Raw genomic sequence first — 18601 nt, forward strand, 5'->3', positions numbered from 1 at the left:
TTTGTTTTTGTAGCTTTTGTTCACACCCCTGTAATCAAAAGACTGACATGATTAAAATCCAGGCTTGTTGGAGGACTTCGCTTCTCAAATGGTGATATCTTATGTACCTGATTTTCAGTTCTGCTTTTAAAGGTTAATTTTTTCCACTCTTTTTGTTCACTACGCCATGCAATTTTTGTTTATCTTTCAGAAGTCTGCTCTGGCAGTATTTCATGAACTTTTATACAATTCTGACACTCTGGGCTCCAGCTAGTCAATGGCTTTGTTTCTGTCCTGGCTATATTTTTCTGTGGCTCAGAGGCATGGTCACTAACAATGTGGTGAAATGATTTGCAATCACGTAGTTTTTGTCCCAGGTTTGGATCAACTTTCAGAAAAATCTGCTCTGTAAATGATCACAGTGAGATATGTTAATAGCCTGTACCTTAATTTCACAGAAAATATCAGGATAGCTTTCTATAATAGGAAGAGTTGTATGGCAAAACAGGCGACTGGTGTGTATAAACACATAAACCACTGTCCTGCTGGGCTCTGAAAAGCCAGATGGTTTTATTACTCTTGCCACTTGCTGGAGGAGCCATTGATTCTGCCAGTATTTGGGTAAAAGCTCTGCCCTGGGATCTGTCAGAGCTATTGCACATTCATCTGGCAAAAGGTTTAGCGATGCACGAGAGCCGCAGTCTCCCGGACAAGCAGAGAGCAGCGTGCTGCGATGCCAAACGCAGGCGCTGGCAGAGCCGCCGTGCCTGGCAGCTGATCTGTGCACACGTTGCAGCTCTGCCCTAACCCCAGGCACGTGAACCACTGAGTGTCCATCCATCGTCTCTGGAGGCTGCTCATCCTGAAAGCTGCTAAGAGAGCAATCTGAAATGTACATAAAAAAAACAAGCCCCTGAATGTAGAGGCAGCTACCAATTTGTTTCGTATGGAGAGGTGTTCACCTATCGTGTTCATGTGTAATGTGCATTACAGTAACCTTAAAATACAGACAAATAAAATATAAGACTACCTTAAGAATTCTTGGGAAAGAAAAATTAAGGTCAGCTCTGAAAAGTTTCTAATATTCATTAATTTATAGGGTCTATGGAATAGAATGTGTTAGTGGGAAGATAAATTTAGCTGCAAAACAGCGGGGGCTGGTAGAATGAACAGAATGATGAAATCAACACACTTTTATAGATAGATAAAATATCTAAACCAATATCCCTATAAATAATAATGGCATTTAAAACCCTTTACTGTGCTGTAATAAAATGAAACAATAGCACCTGTCATAAAGCTTTTCATTTTCTGTAACATCAGAACTTAGAAATTAGAGCAGGAGAAGTTACCCAGAGTTTAACTGCTGGAGGAAGCACAAACAAAATACAATTTGGACAGTGATCAGCTATCTCTGAGGGGTACTCTCAGCCACGACACTGTGACTTTGAGCTTTCTGAGCTTTCTTAAAAACTTCAAAAGCATCTGTACAGCACCCAGTCTGACGGACCTTGCCTCTAACACATCTTTGAGTGTATGGGTCAAAGAGAAAGAGTCATGGATTCAGTACGCTGGTCACCATGTGATCTTTTTTTAATCTAGCCTCTGCCATTTGACTGGTGACTGAATATGAGTAGTTTTTATCAACAGGTAATTTAATTATTTGTGTCATAAGGTCATCTTTTCAAAATCTCTCAAGAACTGTAGAGATATAGATCTAGCTGCCTTATGACAAATACTAAGCCACATCTCCCTGTCACTGTATGAAAGCACTTTACTAAAAAAACAGACCCTGAGGTAATGCAACAAGTGAAACTAAATTAAAATAAATGGCCTAGAATCACCGTGGTTTTGCTTGAAAATGGGAAATGGAAATACAGTCAGCTAGTACTCTTCTTTCTAAGTATTTCTCAGGCCTTGAGAAAGAATTAGCAAGGCATCCTGTGTGGAGCTAAATGATCTCCACTCTCTTTTCAATTTTCACCTTCGTGAAAAAAAAGAAGAGTGAGAAAAAAGAGCAGTTAAAGCATGGATTTTCATATTGTACAGTTATGCCTTATTAAAGGACAGGTTATGTTGAAACTGTCACTTTGGTTTCTTTTGGTACAGTCATATACAGCATTGAGACTGACAAAACCCAAGGCAGTCATTTAATGACTGACAGCCACTGTCTCTTCAGTGTAGATACTTTCTGCTTTACTGCTACTTTTCTTTAAAGAAGTGAGAAAAGTGCATGCCAATGGCTGGCATTTTTCACACATGTAAACTTTCCTCCTTTATATTCTTTTCAGAGGATGATGCACTTGGCTGCTCCTGGAAAATTCATGAATCATGGTTTCCAAGGTCTTTGTCATGGTTCCTATTGTAACAAAAGCTAGATGGACAATTGGCAATAATTTATGCAAAGGATTTAGCCACTTTTTCTATTTTAGAAGTTAACTTCTAGACAACTGTGAGAATTATGAATTTGCTCCCTCTCCACTGCTGCTTAACTCTTGAGGTGAGTAAACAGTAGTCCGAAGGTGATTTAATATTCCTTGTTGTAGGAATATTAAACCTTGGTGTTTCCTTGCTGTAGGCTTTGTCCCCCTACTGCTCCACTTAAGTGGCTGTTTCCAGCCTGAATGTGCACCACTGCATGTGTGAGAGCATGCTGTCCCAGCTGGTCACTTCACAAGGTACATGAACAAATAAACTTAGTGATTTTGTGGGTGTTAATTCAAACTTCAGAGATTACAAAAGTTCCTGCATGGCCCTTCGCTGTTCCAGGGAAGGAGTGAGTAAGCACAATGGAAAAAGAAAACTGCTAGAAATAAAGAGAGCATGTTGAAAAATTTAAGTATTCCTTTTTCTTCCTCTGTTCAAGGAATATCCTTATATTAGGCATATGCATATCCAGGCTTAAAAATAGCTGGACTTTTTCCTGACTGAGAGGGAGAAAGGTATAAACCATATGTATTGGCTGTCCAATATACTTACAGCTCCATGTGAATACACTTGTGTGGTCCTGGCTGTGACTGATGTCATCCTGTGTCTGTACAGATGCTTGCCAGGTACACTGGAAATAAATCCATTCCCTGCTGTACTAATAGCACTATCCTTCCTGCAAGGAGCCCTAGCCAGCTTTGAGGAGCTTGGAAGGGGTTATTAAGGGAAGTCTATTGATGATTTCAATGAATAAGTGATGTGCACACTGCAAAGCTATTTATTTATGAATAATGTACATAATGCCCTTTTCACCCTTATAATAAGAACAGTATTTGAAAGCTTTTGCTTTTCTTCTGAGACTTCTTTCCAGCTACTTCACTACCCAAAAGCTTCCTCCCCTGATTTTCTCTTAGGAACATGGTCCAAGTGTTTTCTAGCTGGCTTTTTGGGTTATTCCACCTACATTGTCTCTGTATGCTGTCATACCTCTACCAGCATTGTTCTGCCCTGTGCTTTTGGAGACAATCTATGGAAAGTTAATCTATTCACAGAGCAGTGGGTGGTTTGGCCAGTGTCCTCCATGCTCTATGGCCACATTTACGGTATGGACATCTGTATTTCATCCCTTTTACTTCCAAAAGTATGCTTAATTACACATTTTTCTTCCCTGTATGAAATTTTTTTCCCTTCAATTTCAAGATTTCACCCAGTTTATGCCATAACAAGAAGGAACAGGAAATAATAAATGCTGAAATACTTCCCTAAGCATGAATTTTCTCTCTGGAAGGACAAAGGGGACAGTTTTCATGGGGATACCACTAACATGTATAAGCTGTACCAACATTGGCATAGTGATGCTGTAAAACTATATCAAACTGCTAAATAGAAACACATTTGGGATTGTTAGACAAGATGAAAAAGAAAGTAAGATAGCAGTGACTGACAGAAGATAATTAAATACAGAGCATTTTGCTGTTCCAGAGAACTCAAGAGGACTGTCTACCTGTGGGTGGAGAGCTTCAGGTTTGGTTCAATCAGTTGATTTGTCTGTCTTTAGTGTATGATGTGATGTTGCTGCTGATAGAACTGCTTCCCAAATGCTAGTTCTTCTACCACCTGTTTCAGATTAAATAAGAGGGGTGTTTGGTTTTCTTTAGAAAGTAGTGGAAGTTTTGCATATAAGCTGAGCTGCAATCCTACAGTCGAATACCTATGTTTCAGAATATTTTTTCAGACTAAAATTTTCTTACACAAAGGTTCTGTTGTGGTTTTTTACTTATTTCAGAAGATAGCTATTTTGCCAGAATTAATCTATGTATCTATCTATCTAATGGCCTTTCCATCCCAGAGAAAATGATAGTGTCAAATTATTCATTAAAACTGGTGTTTGGTTCTAGCTACGGATAAAAATTGATACTTTTAAAAAAGTTTTCCTATTCCTCATATTAAAAGGATGCATACAGCTACTGCCCATATATATTATTTACCAAACATATTGTATTTTGTTTCCTTCTAAGTTCTTCCTGCATATATTTTTAATAAGTTTTGCCTACGCAACTTTGTGTTCTACACTTGCCACCTCCATCTTCTCATAAAGTTTCCAATACATATGAATATTTTGAACTCCACCCAGTAAAGCAGACCAATCAATTACAGAGTAACAAAAAAACCCGCTGGAAATGAACCAAAATATACCTGCTCTGAACCTGAAGAGCCTGAGGCAAGCAGAGTGAAAAGAGGTTTAATTTGGTCTCTCATCATATAGACCATACCTCTGTGAGAAATGAGATGAGACCAGAAATGGGCACAAATATATAAAATCCTGAAATTCTGGAAAAGAATTTTATTCCTGCACTGTCTGGAAGCCCTCTCTGATAGTGTTTCTCTCCCATCTCTACCCTTTTATTGTGCTGGACTAGTTGTAATTGCTGGTAAAGGAACTCAGTCAGGATTGACAATGGTTTTTTCTGTACTTTGCTAATACTTGATGCAGTGTGAAAGATGTATTTTGTCTCACAGGAAATATAATGTTTCTGTTTACAAGTTTTTCTTTTCTTAGGACACACTAAGTGAGGAAAGGTTTGGCAGGTTAGATGATAGGGCGCATTTTGTCTTGGTGCACTTCTGTCTGTGTTAAAATGACGACTTCACGGACAGAGAGATTGAGTGCACCCTCAGCAAATTTGCAGATGACACCAAGCTGAGTGGTGCAGTGACAGACCTGAAGGACAGGATGCCATCCAGAGGGACTTGGACAAGCTTGAGAGGTGGCCATGGGAATCTCATGAGGTTTAACAAGATCAAGTGCTGGTGCCACACCTGGGTCAGGGCAACCCCCAGTATCAATCCAGGCTGGGGGTGAACAGATCCAGAGCAGCCCTGCTGAGAAGGACTTGGGGGTGCTGGTGGGTGAGAAGCTGGACATGACCCAGCTGTGTGCCCTTGCAGCCTGGAGAGCCAAACGTGCCCTGGGATGCATCAAAGGCAGTGTGAGGAGCAGGTGAGGGAGGGGATTCTGCCCCTCTGCTCTGCTCTGCTCCGGTGAGACCCCCCTGCAGTGCTGCATCCAGCTCCGGGGTTCCCAACGCAGGAAAGACAGGGACCTGCTGGAGCGAGTCCAGAGAAGGCCACCGAGATGATCAGAGGGATGGAGCACCTCTGCTATGAGGAAATGCTGAGAGAAATGGGATTGTTCAGCCTAAAAAAGAGAAGACTTAAGGGTGACCTAATTCAGGCCTTCCAACACCCAAAGAGAGCCTACAAGAAAGATGGAGAGGGACTATTGATAGGCTGTGTAGTGACAGGACAAGGGGAAAAGGCTTCAAACTGAAAGAGAGTGGATTTAAATAGATATTAGGAGAAAATTCTGTACTGTGAGACTGGTGAGGCACTGGAACAGGTTGCCCAGAGAAGTTGTGGATGCCCCATCCCTGGAGGTGTTCAAGGCCATGTTGGATGGGGCTCTGAGCAGCCTGGTCTAGTCAAAGATGTTTGGAACTAGATGACCTTTAAGATCCCTTCCAATCCAAAGCATTCTGTGATTCCATGATTCTATGATTCTATGATGACTTTGTGCTGGTGTGGTCAGCCTTAGAATACTGGTATGATGTTTATTAGACTTTTGGCTCATAGTAAAAAAAATCCAAAACAACACAAAGAGAAAAAAAAAGCCCACAACACAAAAAAAACAGACAAAAAATGAAGAAATGAAAAAATAAAATCTGCTGGGACAGGGCAGAAAAGAAGAGTGAAGGAATACATGGTAATAAGTAATTTAAGCTTTCGTTAGCTGGGCTTTACTCAGAACATTTCCTTGGATGGCCGGGATAGCTGTAACACTTAGCATTGTAACATTTAGGGATGCAATAAGTCCATATGGCTCATCTAGATTCATTCATTTATCTGTCTAGTTTTGATACCTCGTAATATTTTTATCCTCTAAGTGCTTGCATGTCTATTTTTTTCCCCCAGTATGTGCCTGAATAAAGCATGTACTGTTACTTTTGGTACTAAGAGATTAGCCAGTGCAGAAAAAAGTGAACTCCCTTGGCATATGCTTATTTCATTTGCCTAAGTTTGTGCATTCTATAAATTATTCAGAGAAGTGATATTACTGGATCAACAACAGCTCTGGTTCATCAGGTCATTTTAACAATCTTGGACCATTACGTTGGTGGGGTGCCAAAGTACAATGCAGAGAGTGAATTTACAATGCATATTTCAGAATAATCCCTCTATACACAGTGTCAAGGTCCATTTGTGAGATATTCCTATAAAATATAATAGTCAATGCAGCCCCATCCTGAGAGCCAGGGATGAAATCTGGGACCTTTTTTTAAATGCACGGTTTTCCTGTCATCCCTCTTCTTACAGCTCTGAAGGTGATTGCAATCAGGAGCTACACGTAGGCAGCCATTTTATATGTTATCTGTTCACTTCCCCCATGCTTTCAAAGTGCTCCAGGATGATTCTTGCTGAAGATTTTCCAATCACCTTTTTCTTCCTTTTACTGGTCTGTGTAGAAAATACCTATAATGGGGTGCAATTGAGAGATTCTGATTGTCCCTCCATTCGGTTGCCTAGGAAACAGACTTGTGGATATCCAGCTTTTCCCTTCATTACTGAAGATGCCATTTACAGTTGATTTCCTCCTATGTCTCCTTTGCTGTGTATACTGGTGAAAAGGAAGGGACACAATAATGCTTGTTCTATTGTTTGGTTTGCTGTTTTAAGGTGTTACTTGTTTGCAGAATATTTGGGTTATAAAGTCTGAATGCATGGTTCATGACGAATAGCCATGCCATGGGCAATATAGATAGCTGAAGATACCACATAATAAATTCCTTTCCTTTTTTTTTTTTTTTTTTTTTTTAACCTTCTGCTTATTGGGAAAGAGTCAAATGTAAATCTGGTTAGATTCCCTCAAATTCTCAAATCCAGTTATACTTGAGAAACATTATCATTGTATTAATTATTTTACAGTTCAAATTGAAAAATAAAGGTATAGCTGAGAGCAGATTTGTTTCCTTCCATCCTTCCACTCACTTTAATGACTTCTTATGTACACTGAAGTGGAGGAAAATATTAATTTTGTGACTGGGAAATGGCATACCCTATTGAGAATGGATCTTAATCAGTTTGAGCACTTTAACCCTAAAAAGCACAAATTTGACATCTTGCTCTGAAAAGGTGTAAATGGTAACTCAATCTACTATTTAAGTGCAGCACAAATTTATTCTCAGTAAAAGAAAAGATATTAATCATTAAGAACTCCAGGTATTCATTTGGATGTGTGTTTTTATCCTCTCTGCTTCCTTTTCTTTATTCTTTTCCTTTGTTCTCATTATTTTGGCTCCTTCTATTTCCTTTCTTCCTCTCATCCATCACTTTTATCTGTTTCATCTTCTTCCCTTTATCTTTATCTGTTCCCTCTTAATATTTACTCTTTGTCTGTTGTTTTTCTTTTATCGAGTCTTCCTAGTGCCCTCCCCCCCCCCTTTTCTTCGCCTCCCAGGAAGAATCCCTCTTTTGAGAAATATGCCATATTTAGTTTCAAAGTCATCTCCTCCCCATTTTGGTTTGAAAATTATTTATACCAGTAATAAAGAGTACTGAAGGGCTGGGTAGCAGTAGAGAAGGTTTATAGGCTGGAGAGGAACAGAAAAGCATTAGGCATTTCCTTACTCTACCAGTTTCTCATCATGTGCATCCCTCACTTTGCCTCCCCCAGTTTTGGATAGATCATCCCAGGACCACCAAGGTTTGCCTGCCCCCCCAGTAGCCTCCCTCAGTTGCATATCTCATTCCTTGCCTACTTCTCTTTTCTGCCTGCTCTTCCTCCCTGTCGCAGCCCTCTCAGTGCACTTTTCTGTGCCTCTTTCTGCCTTGCCTCCATTTTCCTCAGACTATTCCTTACTCTGATAACATCTCTGTCCTTCTGACCCCAGGATGACCGTGAAGTCACCCTGGCTGTTTTGCTTTGTTTTATGATATTTGTCTTGGTGGTGTTTTCCCTTTCCTTTCCTGTCCTCACAGTCTCCTTTTCCCTTATTTCTCATCTCCAAGCAACTTGAACTGCCTCATTGTAGCATAATCAGCTACCCCAAGCTGGACCAAAACAGGCAGAGCTGGACAGAAGTCGAATGCTAGGAAAAAAAAACAAATAGCAAAGACAAAACCTGTCATTTACATCAACAGGGCTGGCCCACAGCCAGTTCAGAGAGAGAAAAGAAAGGAAGAGCAGCGCCTCTTCCCGTGAGTCAGTGCTGGCGGAGGAAGGACGACAGTGACAATGATCTTTGGGGTCTTCCTCTTTATTCTCTGCCCTCGGGTCTGCACTTCCTGCTATAGTTCTCACTTCCACAGAGAAAAGGTACCTCGGGTGTTACTGCATCCTCAGCACTGCCTGAGGGAGCTCAGACAACAGACTTAAGAGAAGGTGAGTGAAATGGTGATCAGAAATTACAGCAAATTTCATTCTGGACACACTAATGGAAGAGGAGAGGACATACTGCCGGGTGTATTTTATGTTCTTACACTTCATCTGCAAGCAGTGCTTTGCTCTGCAGACATGGAGGTGGTAGAGGGATGGTGGAGAGGGATGAACATTCATTTATTGATGTTAATTATCAGCTAAAACTGACAGGATTATTTTTTATTAAATGTTTTCCTGTTTTCATCAGGAAATGCTAACAGGGAGAGAAAACCCACAGGTTTTCATAGGAATATATCCATTTCTAACACTTTTTTATTTGGAATGCTTTTCCACTCTAGATGGGGAGTTTTGTCCAAAACCCTCAAAATGGACATCCTGTCCCAATATAATAATTAGTTTGGTAAGAAACTTCAGAGGAAATTCTTTCAACTCTTTTATTCTATTGAGATATCGATTTAAATCTGTATATTAAATAACTCAGATGGATGCCTCTGTCACAACAGACCTGACTCGTCATTATTGAGGTAACTGTTCTCTTTTTAATAGTGGGCCTTGATTTTGCCTCAGTCAGGATTTACTTTTTATGTTGATAAGTTTCAGGGGATAGGGAAAACATCATTATTATACAGATATGTCCTGAAAGGCATAGTTAAGAAACCTGATGCAAATCCGTCCTCTCTTCCGTCTCCACCCACAGCACCACAAGTCACCTTTGGCTCTGAGTCCCCTGGGCTCCCCAGGACCTCCACAGATCTACTGAGGGGGACAAAGAAAAGAGACACCAAATATGTAACGTGAGCGGCAGCCTTAATACTCAGTTTTAAAGAAAGACTCAGCTGAAATATGCAAGGACCAGGTAGAAGAAAAAAATAAGTCTTTTTAGTAATAACTTTAAATATCTTATTATATTTGTGCTATAATGATAATAATTAGAGAAGCTCTCTGCTCTCCTCAGTGGTACTTTTTGTCTTGAGTTGGGATGAATTAAAGCGCCAAACTGGAAGTGAGGTGTCTGACTTGTAACTAACTGCATCCTTATGCTAGTTGGAGTGGTCATGAAAAAAAAATATACATAATAAACCTCTGCTCTCTTGAATAATCCAGTGGGACTGACACTTGAAGAGATGTCTGTTTTCTTCAACAAAGGCTTAGAAACAAGTTATTATTATCTGAATAGAACTCAACTTGAAAGGGAACATAACAGCATGTAAATATGCTAACAATAAGCAAACCTTCTGGGTTAGAACATATGAGAGACATGCCCAAAACATTTGTGAGTGAGAAAAAAAGGAAGAATCCCCTGTCCCTTCCTCCCTATTCCTCTCCATCAGGGAGATTTCTGGAGGATGACTGGTTTGGTTGCAATGTTTGGTCAGTAGGGCACGAGCTACAGCCTGACCTGCACACAGGAGCATCCATGTGTGGCTCAGTCTGCTCCTGAGTAAGCCTGTGGTAGCCAACAGCACCACAGCTGGAAGAAGCTGGAAGGAAAGGCTCCTTCCACTTCCTCAGAAGCTCATAACATGCATCATTTCAAGGTTGGTCACAGCCGAGCACCACATTATTTTGCTGAATTAGGCTGTGGGGTTATTATTAACAAAATAGAAATAAATTGAGAACAGAATGGAAAACATCTTACAGTAGGGAGATTTATGACTTACATGCCTTGTGTGTACCCTGACTGCAGTTGTGACCTAATTTCTCACCACACATAAAAAAAGGTAAGAAGAAAAAACTCTAGTAAAGGAGATAAAGTGAAAGGCTTTTCATAAAACATACTAGGTAACACTGCTGTTCTCTTTGATGAGTGCATTAGGGACTAATTTATCTTCTTTGAACTTTCTAGAGATCTGTGTCTGCTTATTGAATAAGCCTACAACATTAATATTTTGTTTTTGTTGTTCTTGCACTTCATAGGTTTTATAAAAAACCTTGGTAGTATTCAATAAACCCAAATATATCCTTCCTTCATAGAATTCGATAAAGCAGGTATTTAAAAAAAGATTTGTACTGTTTCTCTGTCTTTCTGTGAAGAGTGAGAATGTTTTAGGTTTCCTCAAAAATGCCATACGTTGCCCTATAAAGCCTTCAATTGGGAAAGCCTCCATTCAGGAAAACATTTAACCATATGCTTGACTTTAACTTTAGGCATATGCTTAAAATCTAGCATGTGCCGAAATTCTTTCCTGAAAAGGAATGGATTTAAGCACTTGCTTATGCTCTTTCCTGGATCAGAGCCCTGTAAGTTATACACCAGATCCTGCTGCCCTCACCTACAGAGTCAAACTCAACTACTTGTATTCCAGTCAGTATTTTTAAAGCAATTTCAATGGTTAGGATGGTACTTCATCACTGAAAAAAAAAAAAAAAAGGAGACTCAAATTTTCTAGGTATTACTGAAACTCTTAGCTCTCAGCAGACACTAGCTCTTGCTACATATGAGGGCTCTGCAGAGCTCCAGCATCATTTTGAGTTGCCCTGTTAGTGTGTTACACAGCAAAACACAATATTTGGCCTAATTTACCTTTGGATTTTGTGGTCAATAGCAGGTATTTTAGTCATTGATGGCCTGGTTTTAGATCCCTAAAATGAATTTCAGTTAGTTGGACAATTTTGTAAAAAATAGATTGACTTCCCTTATTTTAGATAGAAAGAACCATAGAATCATTAAGGTTGGAAAAGACCTCCAAGATCATCTTGTGCAACCTTTGACTGACCACCACCTTGTAAACAAAATCATAGCAGTGAGTGCCACGTTCGATCATTTCTTGAACAGTTCCAGGGATAGTGGATCCACCAGTTCCCTGGGAAGTGCTTTCCAATGCTTTGACCAGCATTTCAGCGCAGAAATTCTTCCTGATGTCCACCCTGAACCCCCCCAGGCACAGCTTGAGGCCACTTTCTCTTGTCCTTACCGTTGCTGCCTCAGAGATGAGGCCAACACCCACCTTACTACAACCTCCAAAAGCGTGAATTGGTGAGAAGTCTTCCACAAAGGTGGATGCGTTTCCCTATTTTCTTGTTTATTTTTCACTTTAGAAAGTGAGAAAAAATTACAATAGCTAAGGAAAAAAACCCCAAAAAAACCTTTTCTTCACAGTCCATTCTCATATCCAGTAATAATGAAACAGGTTGTCATAATTAATGCTGAGCGAAATCCTGTTTGAATCAATACATCACTTTTATCCTTGGGTAATTATTAGAGTTTAACAATTTCTTTTCATGTTTGCTAAACTTAGAAGAATACAGTTTAAAGAAGGGGTATCTGCAGGGGAGGGGGTCAGGCAGGCACACAAATTCCTTTATTTATGAATGGAATTTGTTCATGCACTTCCTGTACCAACCAGGCATAAGAATCAAAAACTACTGAGCAAAACTCTTTCCTGGGGAGTCAAACCCCTGCTATTTCCTAGAGGTCTGATACCCCAGCATTGAATTTATCCTTCATGATGAGACCTTCTTGCACTCTATTAACAAAATACTTTGTAATTTGTACGTTTGTCTTCAGACCGTTATGGTTATTTCACAAACCCTCTTTTCCTTGTTTCCTAGAGGATCATTAAAACACAGAGTTCAGCACTAATAGTAATGTGGTATGTATTCCAGACATTGAAACACATGTGCCAGAACCACCAGGGGAAATAATTCACATTTTAGTATTCAGTCTCCAGCAGCTTATGGGTCTGTCACTGCAGCCATATCTGCAGACACCACTGCATTCTGCTTAGAGCCCTCTTGGCAGAGAAACTCCAGCTGACGAACTCTGAAATGCAGCTGACACTCTGCATCTGTTGTATACGTGAATGGGGAAACGAGGGTGTTGTGCTCTGCACAGAAGCAGTTATGGGGTGCTGGTGGCAGCTCATCTCAGGGGCCTGCTAACCAGCCCTGAACCTGCCTCCTGACAGTGAGTCAATGCCACCCCCTTGCACAAATTCACAGCAGCTCTGCAGGGTTTTCACAGGAGCCCCTCAGCTGCAGACAATTGCTGGGAAGCATTGACAGCCACATGTTTTAATGTGAGTCTCATGTAAGAAATATTTGTAAAAATAATGTTGTGTTTTCTCCAGGCACATTTCAGGGCAGTGATGTAGACACTTTGTTCATCTTCTTTAAAAGAAAGTGGTATTACCTTAATGGATGAGGTGAACTGTGTTTTCACCAGATTCATGTGGTCTCTGGCTTGGACTGGTGACCTTCCTGCTCAGGAGCTCCACACTGGGAGCCTCTGTATAAAGGGAAAAGGGAATTTGCTCTTGACAACTCCTCTGAACTCTCTCTGAACTAACCCTGAACCCCATCCCAAACTAACTAGGGATTATTTCAACTATCCATATCTGATTTCCTTCAAATTTTTGGTACATTTGAGTTTTTATATGAATCCAGCTTTAAAAGTAGAGGACTGGATCCATTTCCTCTTTATTTATTATCTAAGCTCTCTAATCTTCTTTGTCTCCTTGCAGTTTGCATACACTGTATACGGCATGACCTGTGTAGGGCACTTGCTATTTTCAGTCCTGACTTAGTACTCCAGTCATTGGCTATTATTAATCTGTCTTTATCTTCTATTAGACATAACAGTATAACATTGGAGAAAGTCAATGAGAGGTCAGTGAGGGACCCTTAAAACAGCAGACCCTTTGAGAAAGCATAGGTCTAAAGTAATCTCTTTTGGGTCTGTCTGAAAATATTGCCTAAGTTTTTAATTTCCTGTAGGAAAAAAGTATAATAAAAATAACTCATGTGAAAGCAAAATTATTAATTAAACATTCATATTAATTACTCAGGTAAGTAACCTAATTCCCTTGAATCAAAGGAATTAGGTGAATATTTAGTTTTAGTCTGCAGTGCATTTCTACCCACTGCAGCCTGAGTCTGTGGTGGGGGCACAGAACATCTCACATAAGTGACCGAAACTCCCCAAAATGGCCCAGGAAGGTAATTCCACAACTGCTGCTCATTTGCAGTTAAAGACTTTGAGTGAAGGGTAGCAAATAAGATTTCCAGCACAAGTTAACAAAATAAAATATTTCACTCTGTTTTATGAGACAGTATAGAAATCACCAGAGATCTAGGTATTATCTTATAAAAGATGTATTCAAAGCTAATGCATGCCTATCAGTATAAAATAAAAATGTATTTGTTCACACTTGGCTAAGTTATACACCTGTGTAAATTAAATACTGGCCTCTTCATCATATCTCAGCATGATACAGAGATCTACCAGCATAAAAATCTGTTAAAAGATGCCTACTTCTAAGACTTCATCTTCTTGACAAATGTGCTAAAGCATTTTACTAGAAAGAATCTTAATAAAGACTGAAAGTAAATGCAGAATTGTCAGACAGATGGAGGAATCATGCAGAGGAACAGGCAGCCAGCAATGGATAAGAACCTTTACAGGAGGGTGTAAAGCTAATTTTAATCAACTTTATTCTTCTTGCTTTGTGGGTATTGGGTTTTTTCTTATGCTTTTTCAAAACAGTTTTGTGCTATTAAATGGGCAACCAGCAATTACACTCCCCATTCCTGCTAGAAATAGCTGGAATGGTTATTGTTGTTGATATTATTCACAAAACAGTAGGGCTTGGAGTCAGCCAGGGACTCCCACTGTGCAAGGGACTACACAGATGCAGAATAAAAGGATAGTTCTGTCTTAAAGCCTCATCCTATTTCACTGTGTTGAGAGTGAATTTGTGTTCATACAATATCCCTCCCACCCTGTAATGCTGGGTTGGGAGATCTAAATCTGTGCTGATTTTTCCATAACAAGTAAGGATAAGAGACTGGAAGTTTTGCTGCAACAGTAAGAGCCTTTGGCCCTGCCCTGCTCTTCTGGCTTTTGAAGTAGTCTGAGGGTCATATTTTAGAATCTCCCAATTTATTTCTTGTTAAAACTAGACAGGCATGAATAACCAGTGGGCAGAGTTACGCAGGGCCAACATTGCAAGGCAGTTGTCCCTCTATCCCTGGATTGCACCCAGGCTGGAGGGAAATTCCGACAAACTCAAGTTGCTTCCTCTGACAGGCACAAAAAAATATACTCTCTTCATCTAATAATGGGCAGGTATTTTTTATGGGATTTCACGTGAGAGAAAAGCACATTCAGTGACAATGAGCCCTTCTAGGAGGTCATGTTAATTTTGATAATTTGGGAGAAGGAATGGGAAAAGGAAGAGAAGAAGGAACCCTCAGTAGAGAGTACTTTAGTAGGGTTTCAACTACACAATTTCCAGAAAAACATTTCACTTGACTCAGTGTGACTACATTTTAAAATACTGGCATCACTACTATGCCACAGAATCTATTGTTCATCTGAGATTTCAGTGTGTTGTTGATAACTAAACTGGCTTAGAATAAAAATTAATTCAGTCTTTAAATACTGGACATCTTCAAACTGATCTTTTAAATTTTAAAATTAACATATTGCTCTTCAGCCCCAAGATCTTAACTTCTCTGAGAAGAAATACAAAGGAAAAAAGTGGTTTTAGCTGATAGTAACACAAGTCTTCAAACAATGTTCAGTCTTCCTAGCTTTGGACAAGAGAACAGAATTAACCAAAATGTGCCATCTTCTGTACAGTTTAGCTTTTGCTTCTTTATAGGAACCCAACAAAATGTGGTAAATCACATCTTTGAAATAATATATTTTTTATCAGCTAAGTATCCTGAGGTGTTATCCTCAGTAACAATGAATTATGAATAACTCATACTTCCTAATATACCCTGGATCTCCATATTCAGCTCCTGCAAGGAAGCTGAGCTCTGCTCTTTCATCATCTGTGCTTCTTTTATTTCCTACCCCCGCAGTGCTGTACTCAGCGGGTCTGACACGGCCCTATCCACACACTCAGCAACCTCTCTGGATTGCCAGAGTACCCTGCCTTCTCCAAAGCCTTTCTCAGGCATCCATAGCTGTGCCTGGGAACTATCAGACAATGCTCAAATGCTAAATAAAGGGACAGAGCTAGGACACAGCTGACAGAGCATGTCCTAACACTTGGAGGAAGGGTGCAGCTGCATTCTCAGATTATACTCTGGAGCTGGGAATGGCTGCCACCCCCCGACAGAGTGGAGTCTTGGAGTAAGTAGGTAGTTTAACATTGCTTGGCTCTCTAATGCCTTATTAGAAATTTAGAAGGAATCCAGCAAGCCTTCCTTATTTTCAGGAGGTGAGTGTGACTGTGTCACTTCAGCTGATGCAGCTGGTGGGCGTGTGGGGCCAGCAGTGTGTGGTGGCCTCTCCTGCTGGCCCAACCCACAGTGAGCTGTGCCTCTGGTAGCCCAGCCCCAGAGTGTGTACAGGGACTGTGCTTAGCCTGCTGCTGGGAGACAGATTGGAGATCAAGGAGACATTTTACCCACAGGCTTCTTGCATCTTTTTTTCTACATACTCTCAGGAAGCAGAAGAACCTAAAGTGGCCCCTGAATACTATTGGAAGTGCCAAACCTCCAGCTGTGCTTGCTTTTCATATTGTTGTTTAAAAGTAAATAATTACCATGTGAGAAAACCACAACGGCGTTTGATTTTTATCCCACTCCCCCGCCATGCTCCTGTCCCTCCTCCCTCCCTTTCTTCTCCTGCTCAACCCCCAGACCCGCTGACTCCCCCCAGTCCCCACATGTGGTCTAATTGGTCCTGTGCAGCAAAAGTACAGCTCGGAACTCAGCACAAAAAGCTTTCCCCAGCAAACATAACCCCGCAAGGTCACAAAGCTCCTTGTTATCGTGCTTTGCAGGTTTCTGTTTCGCTAGTGCCCAGAGCAGCACCCGCGCAGGCACCGAGGGATCCGCATCCCTCGCCCAGGCAGCTCCGGCAGCCGCCGCCCTTCCCAGGCTGCAGCCAGAGCTCTTCTCCGATCCGCTCCCCAGAGCGAGCTTCACAGCTCCAGCGTCCTTCAGACTGGAGAATGAACAGAACTCTACGCCACAATGCAAGGTTTGGTGGTGTTTTCTCATTGTCTGGTTTTCAACTAGTGAGCTTAGGAGCCGTAAGTCATTTAGCTGCACCAGCAGGAGCAAAAGATGAGCTGATTTAAGCCCACTTCTCAATACTGGTGTTATTTAGTATAGGCATTCCTGAAAAATGTCATTTGACCATGTAAAATGAAAAAAAAAAATCTATACTTGGCCATTGAGACAGACTTCCAGCACTGTAACATATTGGGAACTTCGGCTCCCACTGAGGCAAAGAGCTGCAACTGCAGTTTTTCCTTACAAGCTTCACAAACAATAAGCTTCTATTTGACTAGTGACTAGGATACATCTTTGTATTATGCTCGTTCTGCTGCTGCAAGTATCTTCTGGGAAGTACAAACCATTCAATCCCTCGAGGTCAGCATCTCCCAGGAGGTACTCAGCAAGCTACCGTAATCACCTATACTACTTATTGTATTTGTTAATGGGATTTGACACCTTTGCCTTCTGGCATCAGCTGCAGCCTACACTTACATTCTGAAAACACTGATTAAATTACTCACCTAGTAATTTTCAGGATCAGGACAACATTTTGAAAAACACACATTGCAATTTGATCTTGTTGTATTATACAAACTCATTTGAAAATCTGTTTCAGCAAATCACTTAAGCCTTGCTGAAGTACCATTGAGTGACTTTACAAAGAAATATTTTTTGCATATAATATTTGCTCTATGGCATTATCATGTAGCTTTCTGAAAGTGGATTAGCTTCAATTGTTGTTATGATTTATTATTTGTTGAGTGCTGACAGTACACTTCAATAGAACTTGAGGAAGTGCTTAAAGTTAAGCACATTTTCAAGTACGTTGCTGATCTAGGGCCAAAAAGTGAATCTGAGACCTTCTTTGTTGGAAAGCATAGACATGACACCAAGGAAGAGCATTCTTTAATTTTCCCTTAAGCAGGAAACACTGGTTAGCCATGTGGGTCTGTTTTACAGATAAAAAGAGTTGACTGTCAACCATTTATCATGTTGATATTCCAGTGCCAAAGAAAAAGTGTATCAACTGTTCATATAATAAGTTAAATGCAAATTTAGGAGAGTGGCCAACGGGACACACATATCTTTCCAGAGAGAGTTGAAAGCACAGAATATAAATACACCACCTGGGGCTTGCAAGCCCCATCCCAGCCTGATGTCATGTCCTCTTGGAGGGCTCTGCATGCTCTCAGAATATTTGCCCTGGATAGACACACGAGGATATGGTCATCTCCCAGTAAATAAAACACCAAAGAACAGCTTCAAAAGGTAATAGTTTCCTCTTTGCTAAACTACATGTTAATAGTGTAAGCACACACGGGATGCCATTAGCATAGGAGAGCACTGGGTAGCTCCAAACTGCTGTAGGTGGCATGTCTTTGCTATTGCTGTGTAAGGTAGTTCTTAATGCTCCATCTAACTAGTGTGACTGCTCAGCACCTGCCAGGACTAGTCCCTAAATTAATTAGTCTGGGATTGTATACTTGTGTCTTTTATTACATGTGAAAACAAAGTCTAACACAATAGAACCTTGTCTCTGACTGTAGCCAAGAGGCTCAATAGGAACAACAACAATAATAATTATGCTTATATGTTGCCTGAACACAATTCTGAAACATCTGTGGCTTGTCACTATTATAGTCCAGAAGCTATAGCCTAAGTGAGACTTTTTTGGAGGAAATACAGGGAAACTCACTATGGCTCCTGAAAGCTCTCTTGGAATGTAATAATATAAATGAGGAGGAAATATTCTGTGGGGAAAAAAATGCTTAAGGCAACAGTAATTATATTGCCAAATAT

Source organism: Coloeus monedula (genome assembly GCF_965178545.1).
Source record: "Coloeus monedula genome assembly, chromosome: 2".
Taxonomy (NCBI): Eukaryota; Metazoa; Chordata; class Aves; order Passeriformes; family Corvidae; genus Coloeus; species Coloeus monedula.